The sequence below is a fragment of the Telopea speciosissima genome, chromosome 10 (assembly GCF_018873765.1).
Source record: "Telopea speciosissima isolate NSW1024214 ecotype Mountain lineage chromosome 10, Tspe_v1, whole genome shotgun sequence".
In the NCBI taxonomy this organism is placed as follows: Eukaryota; Viridiplantae; Streptophyta; class Magnoliopsida; order Proteales; family Proteaceae; genus Telopea; species Telopea speciosissima.
In genome coordinates this window covers 17,991,419-18,018,998 of record NC_057925.1, presented here as the reverse complement: position 1 = coordinate 18,018,998, position 27,580 = coordinate 17,991,419, and the positions used below count along the sequence as shown (strand labels likewise).

Sequence of the window (27,580 nt, the reverse complement as noted above, 5' to 3'; positions counted from 1 at the left end):
TATCACGAATAGGAACAATCTCGAAAGGTTTCTCCACGAAGAACTCCACACCACAAAGCCCTAGGCAACGATGGAAACCCTAGGATAACATAGTACTTGAAAGAGAGAGAGAGAGAGAGTTTCTAATTGTGTTCATGTCTTAGGGTTTGAGCCAAATAAGTTATTTGGCTCAAACCCTAAGACATGAACACAATTAGAAACTCTCTCCCACTTAAGTGATCGTTCCTCCCTCTCTCATCTTGGGCATGCGATCAGCCCCCACATGTGGGCGATCAAGTTGGGCCCAAAGCCCATATTTTATTATACAAACCAAAGAAGGATGCCCTAAATGCACCTCATGAACCCCACGAAGGCACTGAAAGGCACTCCTAGATCCCTATGGAATAAATTTCAAGTGGATTTTCTTCCCTTAAGACAGTTCGGCAACGGTTCTCCACATCAGCTCTGGTATTTTTAATAACAGATGGGCGGAATGAAGTTTTGTTTCTAAAGATGCTGTTGGAAAAAGAATTCAATTATGAATCGGATTTCGATTCCTCCTAGGAAAGTGTGGGGATAATTTGGTAACTACCCCCATCACTTTATAGTAGGGTTTTAAACTATATAAAGATATGTTGTGAAAAATCCAGATACAAGCTCTCAAAATATTGTTGAGGTTTTTCATCTTTTTTAGTCTTCTTCTCTACCAGTTTATAATTAGGGTTTTGGCAAAAACTCAATTAATTATGGAGAAGCTTGAATTCAAGGGAACGTAAAGTTGTACGTGTGCGTGGGACTCATTGCGCAAAGGCTAAGATCGTGTGGAAGCTTTGCACTTGTGATGTTTTAGGTAATGATCAAAACCCTAAGTTTCGATATGAGATTTGAATGGTTTCTCCCATTGGTTGCAACAATTCGAATTCGCTTCCGTCAAATCATACTTGCGATTCTAACAAATGAGAGAGCTCCTCTCCTTCCAAATGTGGGTAATAGTGCCACAAAATGTCAGCTTGACAAAGCAATCAATATAGTCCCCATTGAATGTTTTCCCTACCCACAGAGCCTCCAACATGGCATTACTCCTAAGACCTCTAGAAGGTAACTATAGGGTAATCATATCCCCCTTCCCAAACTTGCTTGGTAAGTGGGAAATCAAAGGAAAGGTGGTCTCTACTTGTTAGAATCGTATGGCATAAAGACACTAAAGATATGAGGTTTGAATGGAATAGGTTACTTTCCATTGATATGGAGATGTCAATATATACAAGAGATTACATGGGTCAATCACCCAAAATAATTCCTAAGATCAAGTTATAGATAAGAGAGAATCAATTATCTCAATTATCCTAGTCACTAGATTAGTATAGAATCAATTATCCTAGTCACTAGATTAGTATGAAAACTCATATGGTAATACTCCCCCTCAAGTTCGAGCGTGTAGGTCATAAACGCCCAACTTGGAAGCGAGACCTTTGAACAGTTCCCTACCAAGGGATTTGGTAAAGAGATCTGCAATTTGGTCGGAGCTTGGAATCTTGGCTAGTCTTATGAAACCCTATTGGAGTTTGTCGCGAACGATATGGCAGTCAATCTTGATATGCTTCGTGCGTTCATGAAACACGGGTGTAAGTAGCGTGGTCCTCAGGACGAGGGTTCCTCAGCCTCTTAGCGACAAGGATTGACTTCGATGAATAATAGCGTATCATTCCGATATATCATCATGGGGATTAGGATCATGCTTTATAAAGAAATGGAGTTGCCACCTAGGATTAGGGCCTAGGATCCAATGGGTGTAGCCCCATCCGGGGTTAGCGAAAAAGGCTACGTGAATCCATATGGTCTGGTCAGAGATTCAGGGTAAGTAGTCAGGTTACGAGGGTGGGAAGGTGTTACGCACCCACCTCGCCTGAATAAACCGATCTTTCTACTAGATGCTGGTTTTCGAATATTCTCCCTTGATAATATATCCTATACTAACATGTAAGGCTAAGTTATGATGCACTAATCTTGACAAAGAAAGAAAAAATCATTTATTGTATACACTAAACGAGTTGCTTTAATTGTCTACATTATGCCAAAAATAATGAAAGGGAAAGAGACAGATACTTATCTAGAAATGCAAGAAATAAATGAAAGCGCATCGAGGGCAAAATATATGATGTCCCACGGCTCAGGTGGAGACGGACGATCGGCTTGTCTCTCTCTTGTCGGATAGAATGACGCTATACGAGATGAGTTTTATCACTCAGACTTCGGGCAGATTAACGACTATATAAGAGATTCTCGTTATCTGTATACAGATTGAATAACGGCTGTGAAGGGGGTTTTTCGTTATCCGTACACTGAGGGGATAACAATACCTAAGAGTAGAATCACTCTATGTTTGGATGGGTAATCGAAGGATCTACCCAGGTCGAAGAACTCCACTCACTCACATACTCATGAGGAAAAGATGGGACGAAAGAGGGTGAAAAGATGGCAAAATAAGCCCTAGAGGGTCTCCTTACCCAAGAAAATCTTGAGAAATGAGGGAGGGGGACCCTCACCCTTGGCCGGATAAGCCCTCCACGGCGCCGTGGGGGATTTTTCCATGGCACCGTGGGTGACGTTAGCAGGCTGATGTCACACCCCTTCATGGCGCCGTAGAAATCAAGTACACGTCCCCACGGTGCCATGGGAAGGAGCCCACGGCGCCGTGGGGGCGCAGTACCACTTTTCCTTATTTTTTGGGTTTTTATCTCCCTGCCCCCCTAGACCCCCACGACCCGCTAACCGGCTAGCGGGACCACCGTGGTAGGGGAGGGTGAGTAGTACCTCCTTCAGCGTTTAGTAAAAGGGTCTGATAAGTCATTTTAGGGATGTTAGGGTGACTTGGTTCAGATGTAGGGACAAGAGTCCTTCTTGAGAGAGACACCGATGTCTGTCTGTGTCCTGTTGTCATCATCGCCGGGGGGTGACAAAATTCGGCGTCTATAGTTTGCCCCTCTTTGACCGAGGCTTGTGCTAACAGCCGAAGGGTAAAGCCAAAAGACCAACTTATTTTGTCACCAAGAGCATGTACTGCTGACGCTTTGCTCAAAGGCGACAAAGTTGCTAAAAATAAATGGTTAATCATGAAGAAATCTTTCGATAAACCCCGAAAGAAAGTCTCGGAAAGAACCAAATCTTTATTATGTGAGCATTGCTCAACCATGTTTGAGGGTGATAAGGCACCACTCGACCAAGAATTAAATTATAAGAGTGATAGGGCACCCTTCGACCAAAAATTAAGCTTTGAGGGTGATAAGGCACCGCTCCACCAAGGATCAAGTTTGAGGGTGATAAGACACCGCTCAACCGAGGATCAAGTTTGAGGGTGATAAGGCACCGCTCGACCGAGGATCAAGTTTGAGGGTAATAAGGCACCGCTAGACCGAGGTTCAAGTTTGAGGGTGATAAGGCACCGGTCGACCGAGGGTCAAGTTTGAGGATTTCACTGGGGATAAAGTTTTGAGGGTGATAAGGCACCGCTTGACCAAAAATCAGGTTTTGGTAACTCCATTAGGGATCATATTAGATGCACTTCCTATGGTGGGATGAAAACCATATTAGATGCACTTCCCTGGGGATATGGATTAATGATTGTCCTATAGTGGAATAAAAATCAAAACAAATGCACTTTCCTAGGGATATGGATAAATGATTGTCCTATAGTGGAATGAAAATCAGATTAGATGCATGGGAGTGATTAAACTACACACTAGTGTAGGGAAGATAAAAAATGTTACTAATTAACCTACACACGAGTACAAGAAAAAATCAGATAATGGATCAATCTTGTACATGAGTACAAAGAGGATCAGGATGATGGGTCAATCCGTACATGAGTACAATGGAGATCGAAGATTCATGGGATGATCGAACTGCCCGCGAGTATAGTGAAGATCAGAAATGTTAATGACTAACTTGTACACGAGTACAAGGAAAATCAAATAATGGATCAATCTTGTACACGAGTACAAAGAGGATTAAGATGATGGGTCAATCTGTACATGAGTACAATAGAGACCGAAAGATTCATTGGGTGATCGAACTACACATGAGTATAGAGAGGATCAGAAAGTTCAATGATTAACTTGTACACGAGTACAAGGAAAATCAAATAATGGATCAATCTTGTATACGAGTACAAAGAGGATCAAGATGATGGGTCAATCTGTACATGAGTACAATAGAGACCGAAAGATTCATTGGGTGATCAAACTACACGCAAGTATAGAGAGGATCAAAAAGTTTAATGATTAATTTGTACATGAGTACAAGGAGGATCAGATAATGGATCAATCTTGTACACGAGTACGATGAGGATCAAATGATGGATCAATCTGTACATGAGTACAATGGAAACTGAAGATTCACGGGATGATTGATCTACACACGAGTATAGTGAAGATTAACTATATGGAATCGTATGGAATCGTGTAGCCCTTTCTACTCATCCTGGGGATGAAGCTACCACTATTGGATCATAGGCCCTAATCCTAAGTGACGACTCCTTTTATTTTAATATATAGCATGATCCCAAACCCCCATTTTAACAATGGACCCCAACAATAGTTCAACCACTGTAGCCAAGGGACCCGAAAGGCGGAGAAGCACCCGCTTCAGAGGTCCCGGTACCCACAGTACCCAATGCACAAGGTTCCCACTATTGTTGGGTATGGGGAGGGTCATATCTACGCATCCTTACCCCCGCGCTTTGCGGAGAGGCTATTTCCCAACTCAAACTTGCGACCACTAGGCCACAATGGAGTAACCTTAGCATTGCACCGAGGCCCACCCTTTTTTAATTATATACAATTTAAAAATTAATTAATAATAAGCCTATGAATTAGCATTTAATTTTCATATTTTTTTGGTAATAAAATGATTTATGGAGAATGAACTCGTGAGCAACCTAAAGCATCCTGAACACAAAGCTCATGGAGCCAAGGAGTGGAATTTGGTCATTCTGTCTTACACGAAATCGATAGGGCCTTCCTGGCCAGGCTATCAGCAATACCATTGCTAGTCCTGGAAATACAAGAGAAAGAACAGACACGAAAAGATGCTGCTATCCGAACAATGTCATCGATAATGGGAGCAATATGAAGACGAGTATAATCCCTGCTTGCCCTGTTGAGAGATGCTATAACCTCTGAATTATCAGATTCCACCTGAATTTGATCCAACCCCAAAGATTGAGCATAGAGTAAGCCCGCCCGTATTGCCAAAGCTTCACCCACCACGACAGATGTGAAAAACATCTTTTCTGAAACAGCCGCAAGTTGTGCTCCAAAACTATCTCTAAGAATGAAACCAATACCCCCAATAGAGCCATCAAGTTGCATAGAGGCATCACAATTCAACTTTATAAAACCTGCTTTTGGAGTTTCACATATTTAAATTTTTTATTTCTAACACTTAGAAATATGAAATTGGGGTCATAATAATTCTATAATAATGCAGCCAAACACTATTACATCTTCCAAACAGCCCCTTTACCAGTAACATTAGTAGCCAAACAGGCTATTACTAGGACTCGATCTTGTAGCCAAACTAACTCTTGTACGTAACTTAAATGCCAAACAGAGCTTTACCAACAAACTACAACATAGTCACCAAACAGTATCATATGAACAACTTAAAAGCTAAACAGTTTCTTGCTCTTATTCTATTCTCATAGCCAACAGTCCCTAGTGGGCTAGTGGGGGACCTTTATCGCCTCCAGTACTACTGGGGGTGTTGTGCACATCATGCGGCACAGCATCACCCATGTGTGTATGATGGGGTCCATTGTGCACACATGGGCGGTGCTGCACCGCACGATGCGCACAGCACCACCATCACCCATGTGTGTATGATGGGATCCATTGTGCACACATGGGCGGTGCTGCACCGCACGATGCGCACAGCACCACCTATAGTACTTGGAGCGATAATTTTCCACTAGTGGATCACTTAAAACTAAACTTGGGTTTAAGTGAATTCATTGGACCAAGTATTGGTTGATTGGGATAGGCTTCAGGTAGGTCTAGGCTCGAACTATGCGTCAGTTGGACTAGCAACAAAACATGGTTTTAAATTATGAAATTATTTATTATTAGAGGCCCAACCCCATAGCACTATTAAATATTAGAGGTTCATTAAGCACCTCCCAATTCAGGTTTGGAGTGGACCCCTTCGGTCCCACACGGTTAACCCCATAATCCCCTATATGCATAAACAAGCCCCGGTTGATATATGGCAACCCCCTTATAAACAGTCTAGGGCTCGGGCCATGGTTTAGGCTCATAAGAGCTTTAAAAATAAAACAGGTTTGAATTTTATAAAGTTAAACGGGGTGGTCAAGCCCACATGGGATTCTTACCAAAACAAAAAAAAAAAGCCCACATGAGATTAAGGCTAAAAGTTTCATACACGGTCGTGTATAAGAGGAATTTTTAAACTGGTTTTTAGTAATCGACAGATTAAAATGTTTTAATCTGAATCGTCTAAAATTAAAGTAATTGTAGATAACTCCTATATGGTTACGGTTATCTTTCAATACCTTTTCAAATACTTGTAAAAGATTTTTGTATTTATCAATAATAATTAAAAAATACAATAATTAAAAAAAAAAATCGAAACAACTTCCTTCTTCCTTTGTTTCGTTTTTTGCAAATATTTTTTCAAATATGTTCTCTTCAAACAACTTCCATTTGTTTCTTCTGCAACTCCTTTTTTCAAATACGCGGAAGATGCAAGCTAAGAAGGTGAGGAAGGTTGAAGCAGTGGAACCCATACACGAAGAAGAACCAGCAGGGTTTTACGATGCCCACCACGTTGACGAACCCCATGTCCGTCGCTGTTGTTTCTGATGTTTGGTGCTCTTTGGGAATAGCTTTCGTCGCCGATGCTGACCCTGTTGATTGCATTGAAGCAAGGAAACCTGTGGCAGGAAGAGGGAGAATCAATGGGAAAGGATAAATCACAGAGAGGTTTGCCTCTCCCCCCAACCCCTCCCATTTTCCACTGCCTATTGATCTTAAAAGAGGGGTGGCCGTCATTGTGGAGGTGAGAGAGAAAAGAGGGATTGAGTGGAGAGGATTCACAAAAAAAAAAAAAAAAAAAAGGGAAAATCGGATACAAGAAGAGAAAAAAAAAACAGAGTGAGAGAAAAAACAAGAAGAGAAAGGAAAAGAGAGAAAAAAGGAATAGAGTGAGAGAGAAAACAAAAAAGAGAAAGGAAAAGAGAGAGAGAGAAATGAAAAAACCGAGAGAGAGTCTGGTCTGAGACAGTTCATCGCAGGCCCTTTCTGAGCCGGGGAAGAACCAAGCTTGTTGCCGCTGCCGCTGACGCTGACCATGACCAGTGCTACTGCCTCCTTTTCATCCTCTCTTATTTTTCCTTTTGAACTAAACCCCACGAATCTCTTCTCGTTCTTCTTCCATTCAACTGAAACCCACCTTCCATTAGTCTATCACCAAAACCATCCATTAATCCCACTTCTACCATTTTTGTTTTACCCCACCAACATCAATCACCGATCCATTTCCCCATTCATTTTCTAATCTTCTTTCATCTTTCCTATCTTCTAAAATCCCAACCCAAATCCACCGAGCCACTTTCTCTTCCATTTCTGTATTTGATTTCTTGTCTTTGGAATCCAAAATACCCCCACTTGTCCACTTCCATTTCCGGTTCTTGTCATTCCATTTGGGAGGTATCTGCAACATTTGTGAAGAAGGCAATGGAGCAGTTCGTGAAGTTTGCTGTTGTTTAAGCGGTTCTGCTTTGAATTCTCAATTTCCATTTTTGTTTGGTTTTTTTTTGTTCAAATCAGTTTGTAATAATCCTTTCCCCATTTTGATTCCCTGGCTTGTAATAAATCCCTATCCCCTGCTTCCAAAGTTCATTGATCGATTGCATCGTGGAGCTACAAGTACCTTTCGTGTGGTCGATTGAGAGTTGAGATGGAGATGAAAGAAACCGGTGTTGCAAGAAGAGTTGCAGAGAACGAAAAGGAGTTGCAGGCCAAAAATAAAGTACTTGAAAAAAAAAGAGTTGTAGAGAACGAAACAACTGTCCCTTATTTTTCTCTAATCGTTCTAATTCCCTTTTTTTATTTATTGTTGATATATACAAACGTATTTGAAAGAATAACCGTATAGGAGAAGTATATATCATTACTTTATTCTTGGATAGTTCAGATTAAAACAATTCAATCTGACGGTTACTAAAATCCAATGTAAAAGATTCATCTTATACACGACCGTGCATGAAAACCGCCCCCTAAAATTAATAATGAAATCAATGCTCAGTTAAAAGATTCTAAAGGAGGTCTGGATTTTGTCTTCCGAAATCACTTAGGCCATGCTCTTCTTCTTGTTTCTGCTCCGGCTATCTTCAATGTTATCATGGTAGGGTAGGAGAAGCTTTGGGGATTAGAACTGCATTATTGGAAGGAATATCTGAGGTTTTTGATCGTATCTTGGTTGAATCTATTCACAAAGGCATCATATATTTCCTGTAGCTTAGTGATGCTTCTCCTCCTCTTGTGGTCAAGCCGGTGTTAGATGATATTATTTATCTTTTATCTCTCTTTGTTTTTTGTAGTTTTTCTTATGTTCTAAGGGAGCAAAACAGCTTTGTTGACTCCCTAACAAGGAGGGCACTGTCGGTGACATTTACAACAATGATCCTTGGATTGTGGAATTGTGTTCTTTCCAATCTTTGTGTACAACACACTGATCTTAAATGATTAAAGGTCTTTAAAAACAGATAAGGGGCTCAAACGCCCCCTCCCCCCTATTTTTTTTTTTATCAAAAAGTCATGTGGTTGATAGACCTGAAACTGGGTTATTATAATCAATCTTATCCCTAAGGGTGTTAAACGGTTCGGTGCAAATTTTTTCAATAAAACCAAAACAAAATCGTTTAATAAACTATTTAACATATTGAAATCAAAACAATTTATAAACAGTTTTATAAGGTTTTTAACTATTTTTCTTTAAACGGTTACTTATCTTTTTTTATTATTATTATTGAAATGGAATGAATTGAATTCTTATGTGCTTTCTGTAAATAATTATTTATTTGTACCATTATATATTTATTAATTATTTATTGTTATCATTAATGCTTAATTATTGCCATTACATATTGCTAAAGTTTGCTTTGGTTTAAATGGTTTTCTAAATGGTTTACCATCGGTTTAAACAGCTCGACTGGGTTAAAACCGTCTAACTAAACGATCTCAATTTTAAAACCAAAATCGACCATTTATTAAACAATTTCACGATTTTAGTGTAAACGACTTGGTTCGATTTTGATTAATGGTTTCAAGTTCATTTTGCCACCCTTACCCTTGACCACTTCTTCCTCGAATCTAGGTTTTTGAGAATTTTTTGTTTTTGGCAAGTTCTTACATGCTTGGCAGGAGAGATGAGAGCATAGGAAAGAAAAAGGGAGAAGAGATAAAATAGGAGAAAAAGAGATAACTTAGGATAATATGATAGGGTTGGCCTTACAAACGAAGCCTTGACACCTTAGCTTTATTGAGGAAGTTGGACTTCCTTTGAGAGAACATAGGAATCAATGACATGCAAAGTCTACTTTCCATTCCGTATCCTACCTATTTAATGGAATTTAAAACAGTTACAAACACTTATAACTTCTTCACCTCACGGACAAGTAGTTACAACACTACTAACACTATCTCAATTAACTTCACAAATTAATAGATAACTACACAACATCTATTTATCTAAAAACATTAATTAATAATTAAATAAAGTAAACGAACTTTCCTAAATCTTGCACGTAACACAAACCCTAAAGGGCCTGCATCCAATAGGGAGGAGGCTGCAGCCGGGCAGGCAGCCTATGGCTACTGCTGACCTAAGGGCTGGGGTTGGCAGCCTGCGCGCCTTTTTTTTGAGAGAGAGAGAGAGAGAGAGGCGTATGATGCAGCTATGGGTGGCATGAAGCTATGGGTGGCTTCTACTAAGAACACAGTTTTTTTCTTAGGGGTTTTACCTAAACAATAAGAAATAAATAACCGGTGGCTGTAGTTTAGTGGTAAGAATTCTACGTTGTGGCCGTAGAGACCTGGGCTCGAATCCCAGCAGCCACATTATTGGGATTTTTAAATAAATAAATAAACTATGGGTGGCTTGGGTGGTCTGCAAGCCGTGGGTCGTTCACCCAAAACCCAAAATTTTTAAATAAAATTTGCATATTTAGAATATATAAAAAATAAAATAAAATTTGTTTTCTCAAGCGTGTATTGCAATACCTGGCTCTGTTGTCATTGTGTCAATTGTTCGCGATGGGGAATGCCCAAAAAATTTTACATCCCTGCACCATGGACTTGCAATGTAGGTTTGAACAAGTACACTTAATAGGGTTTTATGGTGATCAACACAGCAGATATGTTTTCTTAACTTGAAGTTTCACAAACGATAGCTCTCACACTTAAAGAGGGAGGAGAGAGAAAGATAGTCATAAACATTGTGAATCCAAAAAACCCTAAAATCACTGGCTAAGAATTTTGTAGTGTGGACTCTCTTCTTCCTAGCGACGAATAAGTAAAGTACCACCTCATAGTCTCCCAGGCTAAATGTGTCATCCAAATGGTTTGAACCTATAGGGTAGTAATTAATTCTATTTATTCACTAAATAACACTAATTAACAACAAGTGTAACAACAATTGGTGATAACATGTAAACCCTGGAGTAATAAAACAATATATTTAAGTCCCTCCACTTTAACATTGCATAATAGATACCCAAATATGAAAAATATCACTGTCAAAAACCCTAATACATCGAAATAGCTAGTACAAATTAAGATTCTCGATCATTGAGTGGAAGTCTAGTTAGAACAGAATTTGGCTTGAATCTCCAAGGCGCGTTACAGAGTCATTTTCCTTAAGACGAAAATCGTCCCTACTTCCAGATGCAAATAGGTTGCAGACAAATTGTCTCCCAAGATACAATGAAGCCCAAACTTGTTGATTATCTTGGTTGTGAATTGCACAAACGAAGCCAAGATCGATGCCTGAAAGCCTTTTGAGAAAACAGAAAACAGAGAAATCTGTTTCCTGCAGTAAAACAGATTCTCTGCAAGATCACCTTTGAGAATGAGGGAGGAGAAGAACGTTTTGAATATGTCTTCAAATTTGAAATACCCTTGGGTATTAATAAGCCACTTGGCATCTGTTCCCAACAGATGGATCCTTCCATCTTTGAATCTGGTCCGTTAGATCGTAACTGTATGATCTAAACCGTCAAAAAATATAACAGTCATAACTGTTGATCAACTGTATACATTGATCTTATCCATATTCAAATTGGACCACTGGATCAAAAGGAACAGTCCAGATCAAATCTCGCTTGAAGCGATCCAAAAGTACTATGTGTTAAGTGCGTGCACCACTAACGCCTCTTCACCCCACTACCCATACCACACATGCACGCTTAGACGTAAGTCCTCGCACATACACCATAGCATTCACCGTATTTATTATTTTAAATTACTAATAGTGTTTTATTAAATGTACCCAAAGAATTAACTTTACGTTTCCGATGTGGGACTATTCCTAATGCCATTATGTTGAAAAACCTTCAACATAGATGTATATTAGCCATACCACCAAACCTTCGTTCTTAGGATTTACATCCGATTATCCATTGAAGACTTTCCAAATTAATCACTCTTAGATTATGGTTAATGAAACTCATTCATTCTGATGGAATAGATGCCTTATGGAAGCTGATAAGTTCGTTTATTCTAATGAAGTAAATGCCTGATGCCATTCGATTTCTAATGGAAAAAAAAATTCATTTGCTGGGTAATATTCCTTCAAAAAGATTCCACATGTTCACCTATAATAAAGCATTACCATCAATTTATCCAAAAATTTTGGGGAAAAATTGTTACCAAACAAATCTCTTATATTCTGATTGAACTTTTTACCAAAAAAATAAAATATTCTGATTGAACTAAATCTCCAATCTTGGACATCAAGGATAGCATCGAAATGATTCCAAACTTTTGAAGCAAGTATCTCGGAGTAGAACCACTATGTTTTGTTCATAGCTAGATTTGGTTGCGTAAGTAAAGACTTTGGTTAATTTGTTTTTCCCAAGGTCTTTAGATTGAATCATGCCTTCATCATGGATGGTTAGATTGGGAGGAGTTAAGGTAAGGTTATAAGCATTGAAAAGAAAGGGAAAAAGATTGCTACACTGCCGTTGTACAGATATCTTTATACCCGTGTGTTGCGCCAAGAAATCTTCCGATGGTCCTTCGAGTGCCGTTACCTGCAAAAGAACCTGGGTGACAAAGGAGAACCGGTGTGGTTCCGGCCTAGGACTCTCCGATGCCTAAGTTAGATCTCTCTGAGCAAACAGATGAATGATTGAACTCAAGATGAGTTAAGATGATTGATGGGGTAGAGTACCTCTGCTTTTATAGTGGAGTGTGGCAGTGTGGAGAGTCCCAGTTGATGGCGAATAATTTCCGTAGTAGATAGAGTCCCGGAGTGTCAGGGGTCTTCCATGGTTGGTTGCCTCTCTACGAGGAAACAGTATCCCGATAAAGATGATGTCTCCGATAGATAAACGTAGATGGGTTGTGAGATGAGTTGCTTGTATCCGTCTTGGATTGTGTAGTTGATAGGTGATGGTACAGAGTCTTGGAGATGGTGTAGGTCTTATTGATGACAGTGGTAGTAACCTAGTCTTTGTCCAGGTCCATGGAGGGGTGGTCTGTACCCTCGCTTGGGTTCACGAGTGTCTAGGGTTCACGTCCACAGGCTGTCCATGCCCATGGAGACCGCACTCGTGGAGGCCGCGCCCAGGTAGACCGTGCCCAAGGGGGTTCGCGACCAAGGGTCGGCACCCGAGGGGTTCGGTCCCGAGGGGTTCGCGCCCACCGCCTAGTATTCATCCTTGGTCCGCGCCTACCTGGTTCTCCACCGGTTCTAAGCTGGGCCACCTTGTTGGCCCGGGATGCATGGCGGCTTCTAATTGGTCCATACGAATTTGGGTTTATCATTTGCCCCCCACTCTCTTGGATCAGGAGGTCCTAGAGAGTAGACTTCACTTTTGCACTCACAAGGGGCTTGTTGCCGACTTTTGATTGTTGGAGGGTATGCTTGCGAATCACTTGGTGAAATAGGAGACGTTGTGGGTTCAAACCTCTCCTCTTACACCTTTCGTCTTCTTTCCTTTCTTCTTCTCTTTTTGTGGATATATCTTTTTCACCTCTCTCTTCCTTTTCCACTTTTCATCCTTTCACTTTGTTGTTCTTCTCTCTCTTGCTTTTTGATTTTCACTTTTCTTTCTTGGATTCTTCTTCCTTGTATGCATTTGGCATTTGCTTTTTAGGTGCCCCCCAAGTGTTTGTCTTTAGGTGGCATAGAGTAGTGTGACCATCCATCATTGGCTTTGGCCCTTCGGTTGGCTTGCTAATTAGCCTAGTGCTTACGCTTGTTGTGCCTCCCATCCGTGCTTGTGTCTTGGACCTGTGACGCCCGTGCTCGTGTCTTCTGGGTTTGTGCTTGGTGCCTCGGTCTCAGGTTCATCACTCGAGCTTCGATCTCGCACCCGAGTCTCCATTTGTGGCCTTGCCTAGGGTCCTCGCTTGTCGCTGCGCCGCGCCGCACCTTGCTCCGCTAGTCCGAGTCCCGAGGTCACGTCGTGCCCTGAGTCTGTGCCCGTCTCTCTCAATCCACGCCCATCTCTCTCGATCCGTGCCTGTCCTATGCTTCGTGCCCTTAGGGTCCGCACCCATAGGGTCCGCTCCTATCTCTCTCGGTCCGCACCCGTCGTCCGCGGCCTTCTGTGCTTCGTGCCCTTAGGATCCGCACCCCTACGCTTTGGTCCTTGCCTGGTGCTCTGGTCCGTGCCCCTGCACTTCGGTCCGCGCCCCTTGATCGTGCCTATGTTGGTCTACATCCATCTATCGACGTCCGTGGTTCGACACCTGGTGCGTGTTTCATATATATATATATATATATATATATATATATATATATATATATGTATATATTTTACTCTCTTTCTTCTCTCTCTTAAGAGTCGATGCCCATTGATGGCACCCATGGCCCTTTGGTCGTGGTTTCTTATCCATGGCCATTGGTAGTCGTCGCGCCCATCTGACTTCTGCGCTCATCCCGCGTCTGCGCCCATTAGCTCCGTGCCCATTGGCTTGTCCGCACCCGTTTGGCTCATCCACGCCCATCTCTGTTGGTCCATGCTTGTCTTCTCTGGTATATAAAATATTTGCTCTCTTCTTTTTTTTTTTGTATTGACTCGAATTGGTCTTCGGCCATAGACACATCTTTACTTGAACCTTGACCTCGACTCCTCGCAAACTTCGACTTTGGACCTCGAACCTCGAACCTCGACCTTAGTCCTCGAACCTTGTCCATGCCCATGAACTGTCGTCGATGGCCCTTGGCCGTGGCTTTTTTTTTTTTTTTTTTATTGAGTCGAATTGGTCTTTGGCTATAGACACATCTTTACTCAAACCTTGATCTCGACCCCTCGTGAACTTTGACCTCGGACCTCGAACCTCAAACCTCATCCTCAGACCTCGACCTTGAACCTCGAGCCTTACCCATGTCCATGGCCTGTCGTCTACGGCCCTTGGCCATGACCTATTTTTTTTTTTTTTTTGTACCTTTCCTCCTGGGTTTGCTTGTTGGTCGTTGCAGCTCGCTTTCCACTCTCCTGGGTTGGTGGCTTGACGTTAGGGGACTACTACTCAAGTAAGCAGCCTTCCTTGCCATTGTCTATGACGTCTAGCGAATCTGACTCCGCCACTGTTGTAGTTGGGTCCACGGATGGGCCCTCTTCAAGGTCGTCTTCTTCTGTAGACACTCTCCCCCATTGCCTCCTCCCAGACCTACTTCTAGTGACCAGAAGGATGTCTTTGATAGTCCTGGCCCATTGATAATCTTCCTAGAGATGATGTTGGGCGTGGCACCCCAATCAAGGATCCCAATAGTAGGATGGGACGGTTCTCGAGCATCTTGACCGCATCAGACTTGGTGTCTTTTTGTCGATTGTACCACATACCTTCTGAGATTATCCTTCGCGCCCCTGGGGAGTCGATCATGCCTTCTCCCACCGAGCAGATGAGGTCTATCTTTATGAGGTTTCCTTCTCCTATAGCCTTCTTTCTGGATTTTTGTGGTTGGATCCACGCTCCTTTGTGTATTGTTCTTCGTCACTCGTATATGGCCGACTGGCTTTGGTAGTCGTTCAACATTGATGGCCTTGCGCCTTGATAGTTCTCGGTCTTTATTGGTCTACAGACCTTGGTGGCATTGCGCCTTGGTGGTCCGAAGACCTTGGTGGCATTCCGCCTTGGTGGTCAATGGACCTTGGTGGTATTGCGCCTCGATGGTCAGTGAACCTTGGTGGCATCGCGCCTTGGTGGTCAACTGACCTTGGTGGCATTGCACCTTGGTAGTCAGTGGACCTTGGTGGCATTGCGCCTTGGTGGTCAACAGACCTTGGTGGCATTGCGCTTTGGTGGTCAGCGGACCTTGGTGGCATGGCGCCTTGGTGGTCAGCGAACCTTGGTGGCATTACGCCTCGCTGGTCCGTGGACCTGGGTGGCCTTGCGCCTTGGTGGTCTGGAGACCTTGGTGGCCTTACGCCTTGGTGGTCCATGGACCTGGGTGGCCTTGCGCCTTGGTGGTCCATAGACCATGGTGTTTTGGAAGTGTTCGACCGACGGGTAGAGTAGACGAATGTATCCCAATATAAAATTTTAAATTATCCTTGAAAACTGTAATTGTAATGTGACTTACTGTGTACCGTGGCTAATAGCCGACTATGCTACTATTACTGCTACTCTTCTTATTGGGTAGTACTTCTTTAGGTGTTCTGAGTTCCAGGTGCGATCTATCTTCTTGCCCCCCGGAGTTTTCAAGCGGTAAGTGCCTTCTCACGGACCTCATCTATGAAGTCCAGGTTCGCTCGTAGTCTGTCTACATAGGTGCGTTCATTGAAGTACATCACTCTGTGGGACATGGCGAGGACCTCTACTGGTACTAGTGCCTCAGTGCCGTATACTAGGCGGAATGGGATTTCTCCTGTGGGTGTCCTTACTGTGGTTCTATACGCCCACAGAACACTTGGTAGTTCCTCAACCCACTTCCCTTTAGCTCCTTGTAGCCTTTTCTTGACCCCTTCTAACAATGTTCTATTTGTCACCTCCACTTGACCATTGGCCTATGGGTAGGCTACCGAGACAAGTCGATAGTCAATATTGTAGCTTTGACAGAATGCTCTGAACTTGGGGTTGTTGAACTGTTTCCCGTTATCTGAGACTAGTATTTTTGGCACCCCGAACCTGTAGATGATGTCATCACAGACGAACTTCTTCATTTCATTCTCTGTGATTTTTGCCAGTGGCTAAGCCTCGACCCATTTGGTGAAGTAGTCTATGGCGACCACCAAGTACTTGCGATTCCTGGATGTCGCCGTGAAATCGCCTAGGATGTCCACCCCCACATGGCAAAGGGGATGGGGTTGAGGATAGATGTCAGTTTGGTGGCGGGTAGGTGGGGTACTGGGGCGAACAACTGACATTGCTCGCAAGTCTTGGCATACTGTATTGCTTCTTCCTGCATTCATGGCCAGTAGAGCCCCTGGCAGAGGACTTTGTAGGCTTGAGCTCATCCTCCCATGTGGCTTCTACATATCCCCTCATGGACCTCTGCTAGGGCATACTTGGCTCCCTTGGGTCCTAGGCACTGGAGTAGCGGTGTTGTGACCCCCCTCTTGTATAGTACTCTGTCCAGGACTGTGTACTTTGCAGCTCTCATCCTTATCTTCCTTGCCTCGACCTTGTCTTCTGGTAAGACATTATTCTGTAGGTAGTTGATTATAGGGTCCATCCAGCTAGGCCCCTCTTTAATCTCATTGACCTGTTTCTCCTGGTACGTTGGCTCATGTAAGATCTCAATGTAGATTGCACTGGCCAAGTTTTGGAGCTCGTCATTAGCTAGCTTGGATAGGGCGTCAGTAGTGGCATTCTCTATCTTGGGAACCCGAACCATCTCGAACTTCATGAACTCTCCGATCAATGCTCGAGCACATGCTAGGTATGACGTCATTCGCTCGACCTTCGCCTCATACTCTCCATTCACCTGGTTCACTACAAGCTGGGAGTTACTCCGGATGGGTAGGTGTGTAACTTGAATGGCCTTGGCTACCCGGAGTCCAGCTGGTAGTGCTTTGTACTCTACTTCATTGTTGGATGCTTGGAAGGTGAATCGGAGAGCATACTTGATTCGGAATCCTTCGGGGATGGTGAGTATGAAGCCAGCCCCACTTCCTGCTGCTTTACTCGAACCATCCATGAACATCTCGCACGATCCTTGATCATGCTCTTCTGGTTCTTCTGATTCTGGCTTGATCTCAGATAGGGTGCATTCGACGACGAAGTCTGCCAAAGCTTGGCCTTTGATGGCCGTCCGTGGTTGGAACCTGATGTCATGCACACTCAACTCTACCGCCCAAGCTATCAACCGTCCGGAGACGTCTGACTTGTGGAGTACCTTCTTCAGTGGTAGGTCGGTGAGTACTATGACAGTATGGGCTTGGAAGCAGGGTTGTAGCTTCCTAGCCGCAATCACCAGCGCATAGGCTACCTTCTCGATCCTTGTGTACTTGGTCTCTGCATCAATCAGGACATGACTGACATAGTAGATTGGTCTTTGTATTCTACCCTCTTCCCTCAACAGTACTGTGCTTACCGCGACCGGGGTGGCGGCCAGGTAGATTTGCAGCTCTTCATTGGGTTCTGGTCGCCCAAGCAGTGGTGGATTCTCCAGATACTCCTTCAGTTCATCGAATGCCTTTTGGCACTCCTCCGTCCATGCAAAGTCTTTTGGACTTCAGAGGTTCTTCAATGTCTTGAAGAATGGTAGGCACTTGTCTCCGATCGTGACACGAACCTTGAAAGGGCGGCGACCCTTCCATTCAACCTTTGCACTTCCCTGACCGTCCGAGGTGGTGCCATCTCTTGGATGGCCTTGATCTTGGATGGATTGGCTTCTATTCCACGTACTGAGACCATGAACCCCAGGAACTTCCCTGATGTTACACCGAAGGCGCACTTTACAGGGTTTAGCCTCATCTGGTTCTTTCTCAGTACTATGAATGCTTCCTCTAGGTAGGTCAAGTGTTGGTTGGCTTAGATGCTTTTCACAAGCATGTCATCCACGTACACCTCCATGTTGCGTCCGATCTGTTCCTAGAACATCTTATTGATCATCCTCTGATAGGTGGTCCTTGCATTCTTCAATCCGAATGGCATGACGCAGTAGCAGTAATTTTCTCTTGTTCGTCCAGAATGCGGTGTAGGACTCATCATCCTCATGCATGAGGATCTGGTTATACCCAGAGTAGGCGTCCATGAAGCTCAGCATCTCATGGCCGGCAGTAGCATCGATCAACAGATCAATCCTGGGCAGTGGGTACTCATCCTTCAGATATGCTTTGTTCAAGCCAGTGTAATCGACGCACATCCTCCACTTCCCATTGAGTTTTAGTACCATGACTACATTTGCGAGCCAGGTAGGGAACTTCTCTTCTCTGATGAACCCCGATCGGCTTAGCTTCTCAACCTCTTCCTTGATACCTGCTTGTCGGTCGAGGGAAAAATTCCACCGCTTCTGTTGGACGGGCTTCCTGGTTGGGTCTACATGTAGCCTATGCTCTGCTATAAATCTGGGTATGCCAGGCATGTTAGTGGTCGACCATGCGAAGACATCCATGTTGGCTTGGAGGAGGTGTCCCAGTTCTTCTTTCTATTCATCGTTCAACAACGAGCCAATCTGTAATACCTTAGAGGGTTCATCCTTATTGAGTAGCCATGGGATGAGGTCCTCCACCGGCCTTCCTCTTTTCTCTGTCAATTCATCTCTCTGGTCGCTGACCAGGTTCTACATGCACAGTGTCATTCCACGGGTGTTACCATTGTTCTTCTTGACAAAGGTGGCATAGCATTCTCTGGCTTTCTTCTGATCACCTCGGACCTCGCCTACTCCGTTGTTAGTGGGGAACTTCATCTTTAAGTGGAGTGGTGATACGACTCCTCTAAGGGCTATCAGAGATGGTCACCCTAAGAGGCCATTGAATGACACCATGGACCTGACGATCATGAAGTTTACCATGATGGTCACTTGTCGAGGATGCTCTCCAAAGCTGGTGGGTAGCTCTATAGTGCCTCTGATGGAGGCAGTGGTGCCCGAGAATCCGTGGAGGTAGGTGAGCTCTGGCTTGAGTTGGTTGTCCCCGAACCCAAATTGGCGGTAGGCTTCCAATGAGAGCACATCAACAGATTCCCCTGTATCGATCAGTACCCTATGCACTGGTCGGTTGGCTATCTCCACCTGCACTACTAGGGCGTCTTCATGTGGAAAGCTCACACCTTCCAAGTCTGCATCCGAGAAGGAGATGACCATGTCAGTCTTTGCTACTTTGCTTGGCTTCTCTGCTACTCCTATGAACCTAGCGTGGGCTTTGGCCTTTCTAGTAGACTCTTGCCCCGGTCCTCCAAGTATGGTGAGGATGGGGGCTCCCTTAGTGCCGCTTGGTTCTAGTGCATCCCTCCTCTCTTCTGTGCGGTCTCTCTCCCTATCTCGATTCACCCTCCTTTCTTCCCTTCTTAGTTCTTCTCTTTCTCAGTCACGGCCTCTATCTCCTTGGCCCGAACGGCCATCACGTCTTCCTTTTATATATTTGTTCAAGCTCCCTGGCTTCACAAGCTGTTCTATCTCCCTCTTTAGTTGGAAGCAATCTCTTGTGTCATGTCCATTATCCTTGTGGAAGAGATAGTACTTGGTGGGGTTGCGCTTCTCAGGTCCTGCTAGCATGGGCCGTGGCCAATGGAGTAGGTCACGGTCTTGGATTTACATAAGGATCTGGGACCTAGTGGTATTCAGGGGTGTAAACTCGGGGCTGCTTGCCCGATCGCTTCTCTCTAGGTGATGATCGATCCTTCCTAACTGGCAGTCACCCTTCTCCTGTCGACGCTCGATCCTTGACCTCTTGCTTTCTTTGCGGTCATCCGGTGCCGACCTCTTGTTATCCTGTGGCTTGGCCTCATTTACCTTCTTCCTAGCCTGCAGTACTTCGGCCATGTTGGCGAACTCATTACACCGTTCCAGAAGCTCCTTCATGGTCCTGGTCTCATGTCATGCCAGGTCCTTGATCAAGTCTAGGTCTCTGATGCCCCCAGCCAAGGCTGCATGTTGGGTCTGATCGTCTAAGTCTCTGACCTCCAGGGACTCTTTAGTGAACCTGCTGACATACTCCCTGAGGGACTCCCCAGGGTTCTGTATCATGTTCAGTAGATTGACCATGGTCTTCTTCTGCTTGACACTGCTCTGAAAGCAGGTGACGAACTGCTTGTATAATTCTACGAATGAACCTATCGACCTTGGTCCTAGTCTAGAGAACCATGAGGTAGCTGCACCCTTGAGGGATACAGGGAATGCTTGGCAGGAGATCACGTCCGATCCACCATATAGGGTCATCATCCTGTTGAAGTAGTTGATGTGGTCATTAGGGTCTGTGGTTCCACTATAGAGTTCGAAGGAATAACCTGAACCTAGATGGGAGTGAGGCTGACATGATCTCTTCTGAGAACGGATGCTGTCCGGGGATCGAGTGTATCTCGCCCTTGGTCTGCTTCTTCAGTCCTTCCAGCTTCTCGTCCAAACCTTGGAGTCTCTTGTCTAGCTCCTCATCCTGTGACTGTCCCTCACGTCTGGCTGGTCGTTCACTACGACCTCGTTCTCGTCCTCTCCTTGAAGGCCCCTCCTGTCTTGAATGTTGGTGGGATGGTGAAGGGTCACGTCGCGATGAACCTTGATGTGAACACGAGGGGCTTTCTTCTCGGTAGGTCTGGCTTTGCCCTGGTGTGTGACTCCCTCCTAGTCAACCTTGGAATACCGACCTCCTGATTGAGCCTTCCAGACTAGGTACCATAGATCGGTGTGATGGTGTTCTCCCACGGTCCAACCGTACAGGGAGGTCCACTGTTCTTCTAGGATGCTGGGAGGGATCCCCCCGTTGCCTGGTGTGCCTCTCTGACCTATCACCCCTGGGAGGTGACCTCCTAGGGCTCTACTCCTGTCGAGGGACAAGATCTATCCTCCGACGGTGGGATGTTGCGCGCTACCTCAGGTAGTCGCAGAAGAGTTGTTGGTCATGGAGGATCTGTCGCTGCAAGTCATTGATTTGTCCCACAGTCGCTGGTGCATTAGGATCAGAAACTGGCTCCAAGGCGGCTTCTATGGCTGCTTCGGGGTTGAGGTTGACTACTTCAACCTGTTGGTTCTCTGGGATCTCCCTCTCCTGAGAGACACGGTCAGTGGCTCTGTGGCACGAACTCTCTAGAGGAGGTGATCCATTCCCCTCCCTCACAGCATTGTTGGTGGAGGGAGCGGTCTTCTTGCCTCGTGGTGCCATTGAGTAATTAGGAAAACAAGCTAGTAGGTATGATGGCTAGCGTCGTTCCTACAGACGGCGTCAATCTATAGCATCAAGATATCGTCTGATGGTCCTTCGAGTGTCGTTACCTGCAAAAGAACTTGGGTGACAAAGGAGAACCGGTGTGGTTCCGGCCTAGGACTCTCTGATGCCTAAGTTAGATCTCTCTGAGCAAACAGATGAATGATTGAATTCAAGATGAATTAAGATGATTGATGGGGTAGAGTACCTCTGCTTTTATAGTGGAGTGTGGCGGTGTGGAGAGTCCCAGTTGATGGCGAATAATCCTCGTAATAGATAGAGTCCCGGAGTGTCAGGGGTCTTCCATGGTTGGTTGCCTCTCTACGGGGAAACAATATCTCGATAAAGATGATGTCTCCGATAGATAAACGTAGATGGGTTGTGAGATGAGGTGCTTGTATCCGTATTAGATTATGTAGTTGATAGGTGATGGTATAGAGTCCTGGTGATGGTGTAGGTCTTATTGATGACGGTGGTAGTAACCTAGTCTTAGTCCAGGTCCGTGGAGGGTGGTCTGTACCCCTGCTTGGGTTCACGCGTGTCTGGGGTTTACGTCCACAGGCCATCCACGCCCATGGAGACCGCACCCATGGAGGCCGCGCCCAGGTAGACCGCTCCCGGGGGCATCCGAGCCGAGGGGTCGACACCCGAGGGGTTCGCGCCTAATGCCCGGTCTTCGTCCTTGGTCTGCGCCTACCTGGTTTTCCATCGGTTCTGAACCGGCCCACCTTGTTGGCCCGGGAAGCGTGGCGGCTTCTGATTGGTCCGTACGAATTTGGGTTTATCACCGTGTCACATAAAAAACAGTGGGGCTCATATAGATGTTTTCTATTCTATTGATGTACATAAAAACACCCCTCTAGTAGACTATCAAAACGTGACAAAAGACTACTCAAACTCTCAATCGTCAAAGGATTCAAAGCTCTCCCATCACAGATCTGTTATTAAGAGAACGACCCATTATAAGGAAAGGAACTCCTCGATCCATAGCCTCTCCTCCAATAAATATGAAGACAAAGCTTATGGGAAGGGGTTGGACAATATCCAGATGATTCACAATTGCTCTTTCCGTACTACCGCTATAAATGATTATATGTTGCTCGGATCTGACTTAGGCATTGGAGAGTCCCCTCTCGGAGTCCGCTTCGGATCTCTTCGGTGTCCTTTATCATTTTGCAGGACATCCCCGTCATCAGATCAGATTTTGACTGCAACATCTATTTTGACCATGTAGATCCCATATGAATCAAACATAAATGATGTCATTTTCCAAACTCTCATTAGTGTAACATGCGGATTCCTTCTTATAGTGTCCTTGTAGGAAACCCTCCCCAAAAAGAAAATTCATAAAGAATACTTTAAAGGTATACAGTTCAAAGTGGCAAACAACCAAATATCATGGGGATTGTACCACTAGAATAAATAGGGTTGATCCAAAGGATTTATTCTTACGATTTATGCTATGGTAATAGTTTTTTCCAAAAAATCGGTTAGTATGAAATATATGAATCGACTAAACTTATGTGTCACATGGAAAGATGATTTAACAAATCTAATTATTGAATAGGAAGAACATAATCTAGAATTGTATGCCAAATTTCACAGCAAAACTCATGATAGACACAACATGAGTGTGGTACATCAAGTACCAATGGATCATGTCCCTAATATCAAATATGGTAGTAGCTAAGGCCTAAGAGGTGTCAACTATGAACCGGATTCAATAAAATGGAAACAAAATCGGTCATTTAAAACTGAACCACTAATAATTGGTTCAGTTTTGATTAAAAAAATGTCTTTATATGTTCATTTTGGTTTTAACCAAGAAAGCCGTCGAATGCAAATCGAGTGAATATTACAATATTCTTTTGGGATACAATTTTCCGTTTGGGAGTGTGGCCTACGGTAGCACTCTCATGTGTCTATCTCCCTCCTCATCAAAACAAGGGGGCAGATGTATCTTTTCATATGGTGATAAGAGAGATAGATTCATGGGAGTGTTGGTGTAGGCCATACTCCCAGACTAAGTTCTTTTTCCTTATTCTCTATCAAGAAAGAAACCCCAAGAGAGTGAGGAGTGATTGCTAGGGAGATTAGAGAGATGGATGGTTTCATCTCTCTCTCCCTATTCTTTATCAAGAAAGAGTCTTGAAGAAAAGGAGAGAGAGTGAGAAGGAGTGACAATAGGGAGAATGGAAGATTGGACACATGGATAGTTTCAGGGTTTAAATACACATACCCCTAAAATGTATTCAATATCTCCCATGCACCCCTAAGATTTTGACAATTCTAGACGCACCCCTTGAAAATTCTAAATACATCCCCTACTTTTCAACTTAAAGCCATTTAAGTCCACGTCGTTAATTTCAGATGTTAAATGCAAACAGTTCTGAAATTGAAGAATGTAATGTACAGTTATACCCTTGCTTGGGCATAATTATTAAAATGCCCTCATCTTCTCCAAATCGTTTTCCCAAAATCCATCTTCAATTTCTGAAACTTCTCTCATGTCCCTCGATCTACATAACAATGAGCTCACGGGAGAAATACCAGAGAGTTTCTCTGAGCTGAAGGAAGGAGTTAACGCTGCTTAATCTATTCTGAAACCATCTCTATGACCCAATCCCATCGTTCATAGCAGATTTCCCAGAAACCAGAGAAATAAATTCTCTTTCTCATCAAGTTCAGATGGAGATGGAGAAGAGGAAACGGCCTCATAACGGTGAGGTTGACGGACGGAGGACGAGAAATGAAGGAAGATAAAGGAGATCTGAAAACGGATCAAAGGGAAATAGAGACGGCGACAGCGACACCAACGGCGACAGAAGAGGAGGTAGAGGAGTTCTTCGCGGGAAAAAAATGGAGGAGCGGGAGAAGTGAAGAGAGGGACGGGGAAGGGATGGAATCCATCATTCCAATGGGAGGATTTAGATGATGGTAAACAATATATATGGGGTTGTGAGTGATAAGGGAAACAACAAAATTAATGGAAGGGCGGAGAAGAAGGATGTTGAAGCTGTGGAGGAAAACCTTGTCGTCTCTGGGACTCTCGATCTCAATGCCGAACCAGAATCGTTGGCAAAAACGAACTAAAGGGAGGAGGAAGGAAGGGGGAGGAATGGTTATCTATCCAGAGGCCGACAGATTCAGAACAGAGAAGGTCATCTTCGAAGATAATCGTCATCGTTGTATCAGTACTAGGAAGTGTGTTACTTCTCACCATCATCATTGTAAAGATCAAATTGTACCGGAGGGAGTACCACAAATTAAAGGCTTGGAAACTGACTCCATTCCAGAAGCTTGGTTTCAAAATCGAAGATATAATCGAATGCTTGAAAGAAGAGAGCATCATCGGCAAAGGAGGTGCTAGGATCGTTTATCGGGATGATCGATGCCTGATGGCATGGATTGGAGTGGATTTGCAAGTTTGGGGAAGATGAGTTGCAGGTTAAATCAATTAGGGAAGATGAGGGTTGGGCAAAAGGTCTTTTCAAATTACATGGGTGGTTTAAAGAAAGCGTAGTTTGACTAATAAAAAAAAACTGGATTTATACAAATGCCTCTTCAAAATGCCCATTTGTTCAAATGCCTCCTTACAATTTTTTTAATTGCAAACACTCCCTTATTTTCAAAATAGTGTAGCACTTTGGTCCAATCTGTTAGTTTAAGACGTTATGTTCAAACAGTTTGACTTTTTTGACCATTATGCCCTTGATGGTAGAATGACCAAATTGCCCTCATTAACACTCAACCCTACAACTCATCTTCCAAACCCAGTCGATCTCCCATGATGGGTACTTCTGCAATATGAACTTCTCTGATTCATCCCATGGAGGCTCGTTGAAATCAGAGAACTTGAAATCAGATTCAGATGAAGACCCTACTTGCAGACTCATCGCTCTCTGTCAATGATGGCGATGGTGCGCTCTCCACCTTACAATCTTTCGTTCCCAAAAAATCCACATTGCCTTCTGATGAATTATCCTACAGACCACATTGTCACCGTTGAACTTGTTGTTGGAGCTGCATCTGAGCTTGAATCTGCTGAACCTGTGTAGGGTTGAGGTGATTAAGCCCTATTGAACAACCTCCTCTGTTCTAGGGTTCTAGGTTTGATATGGATTCAGAGGATCGATGTGTTTGAAGATGGGGATTATAGGTATATGGATTCAGAGAAAAAGGATGATGATGTGTTTGGAGATGGTGATGATTATAATGTCAAGAAGAAGAACAACTTGTAACCACAGGCCAAGATTTTCTCTTAAATCTGATTTCATGTTCCCTGATTTCAATTAAAAGATGAAAAACCTAACAAAAGCTTTGCAAAAAAATTCAAAAAACAAATGAAAAAAACAACTAAATCTCTATTCCGAACCATCCAGCTTCCAAAAAAACCTCTTCCAAGTTTGTTTTTTATTTCTCTTTCAAAATCCAAAAAAAAAAAAAAAAACCAAATCCAATAAACCAAACCTTTGAAAGACAGAGATGATGACAGAAAGGGATACAGAGAAGCGGGAATCAAAGAGGGGGGAGAAGGCCTTTGCTGTCCACGACAGACCGTGCGGATTTCGACCTCCATTATTCTCAGTTTAGCTTAGAAAGTAAATCTGAAATTGGATCTCTCTCTTTCTTTCTTTCTTTTTCTTTATTTTTTTCTATTGGGATTTGGGTAGGTGAATTAGGAATTCTGATACAATTATATTGATTGGAATAGCTCTAAATCGGGAGGAGAAGCTGAAAAAGAACTGGGGTCCAAGAATTTTTTCCTTTCCCGCAAGAAGCCGAACGAAGTTGCGGTGGATGCGTCTTCCTCTTCGTTGTTGCCGGCGATGGCATCGTCGTCTTGTTGGAACCAAGTTGAGAATGTTTCGAAGATCTCTATTCCCTGACATAGGTTCATGGATTTCTAGTTGTAGTATCTTGATAAGAGAGAGATGTTGTTTAAACTTATTATATACTTCAATCAAAGCTTATTATTATGGGTCGATCATCTATAAATTTGTAGGAGATAAAATAAGGGGATTTTGTAAATTTCCGTCAACAATCTCATTGTTTTCCAAGTTATTTTATATGTTTTTTCATGTTCTTCTTCGAAGCAATCTTCAATTGCTCATTGGTCATGAAATTTGTTTCTTTGGCTTGTAGAGAGGCTCTCTTGTTGTTTTCTTCTTGATATAATAAACTCTGCAAGAGTTTTGAATTCAGACTTCTTCACTGGGAGAGCTTAGAATCCCTGCGATGAATTTTGTATCTGAAGGTTGAGGTCACCGTGAACTTCGTCGGTAACTCCCGAAACGCCAGGAGAGCTCAGGATCCCCAAATTTCGACGCCATTAAAAGGCTTTCTGTGAACTTTGCCACAAGGGTTTGGAAGATGAGTTTCAGAGTTAGTGTTAATGAGGGTAATTTGGTCATTCTACCATATCAAGGACATAAAGGTCAAAAAAATCCAGCCGTTTGAACATAACGTCCTAGACAAACAGATTGGACCAAAGTGTTACATTGTTTTAAAAGTAGGGGGGAGTTTGCAATTAAAAAATTTTTAAGAGGCATTTGGACAAATGGATATTTTCAAGGAGGTATTTATAAAAAATCCAAAAAAATTTAACGTCTAACACCTGAAATTAACGGCGTGGACTTAAATGACTTTAGGTTGAAAAGTGTGGGTGTACATGAAATTTTCAAGAGATACGTGTGAAATTATCAGAACCTTAGGGGTGTATGAGGAATATTGGGTACGTTTTAAGGGTATGTGTATTTATCAAGAAAGAGACTTGAAGACAAAGAGCGTGAGAGTGAGGAGTGACCAATAGGGAGTTGGACAGATGGAGAGTTTCATCCGTCTCTCTTCCCTCTCTGTCTCTCTCACATCGTTGTTTTGTTTGTGACGTATTTTATGGACTCGGACACTCTTTTAATGCCAAAATTTATAAAATTTTCAGCACCAATTCTTCTCACTGTGTGTGGACTGTGGAGGGGATGTCATGGAGTTGTTTTGCAACTTCGGTGGGAACGGTTTTACAGGGGAAACAGATTAAGCCGTACCGGTGGC

At 43.6% G+C, this 27,580-nt stretch overlaps 1 long non-coding RNA gene and 1 other non-coding gene across 2 annotated transcripts; both read left to right on the top strand.

Moving 5' to 3' along the window:
• Positions 1-750: 750 nt before the first annotated feature.
• LOC122643148 lies at positions 751-26,468 on the top strand. The gene is made up of 3 exons (XR_006330173.1): positions 751-763; positions 1,830-1,836; positions 26,056-26,468. It is a non-coding gene; the product is annotated as an uncharacterized LOC122643148 (long non-coding RNA).
• Positions 10,044-10,115, top strand: TRNAH-GUG. Its single transcript has one exon. It is a non-coding gene; the product is annotated as a tRNA-His (tRNA).
• Positions 26,469-27,580: the final 1,112 nt, after the last annotated feature.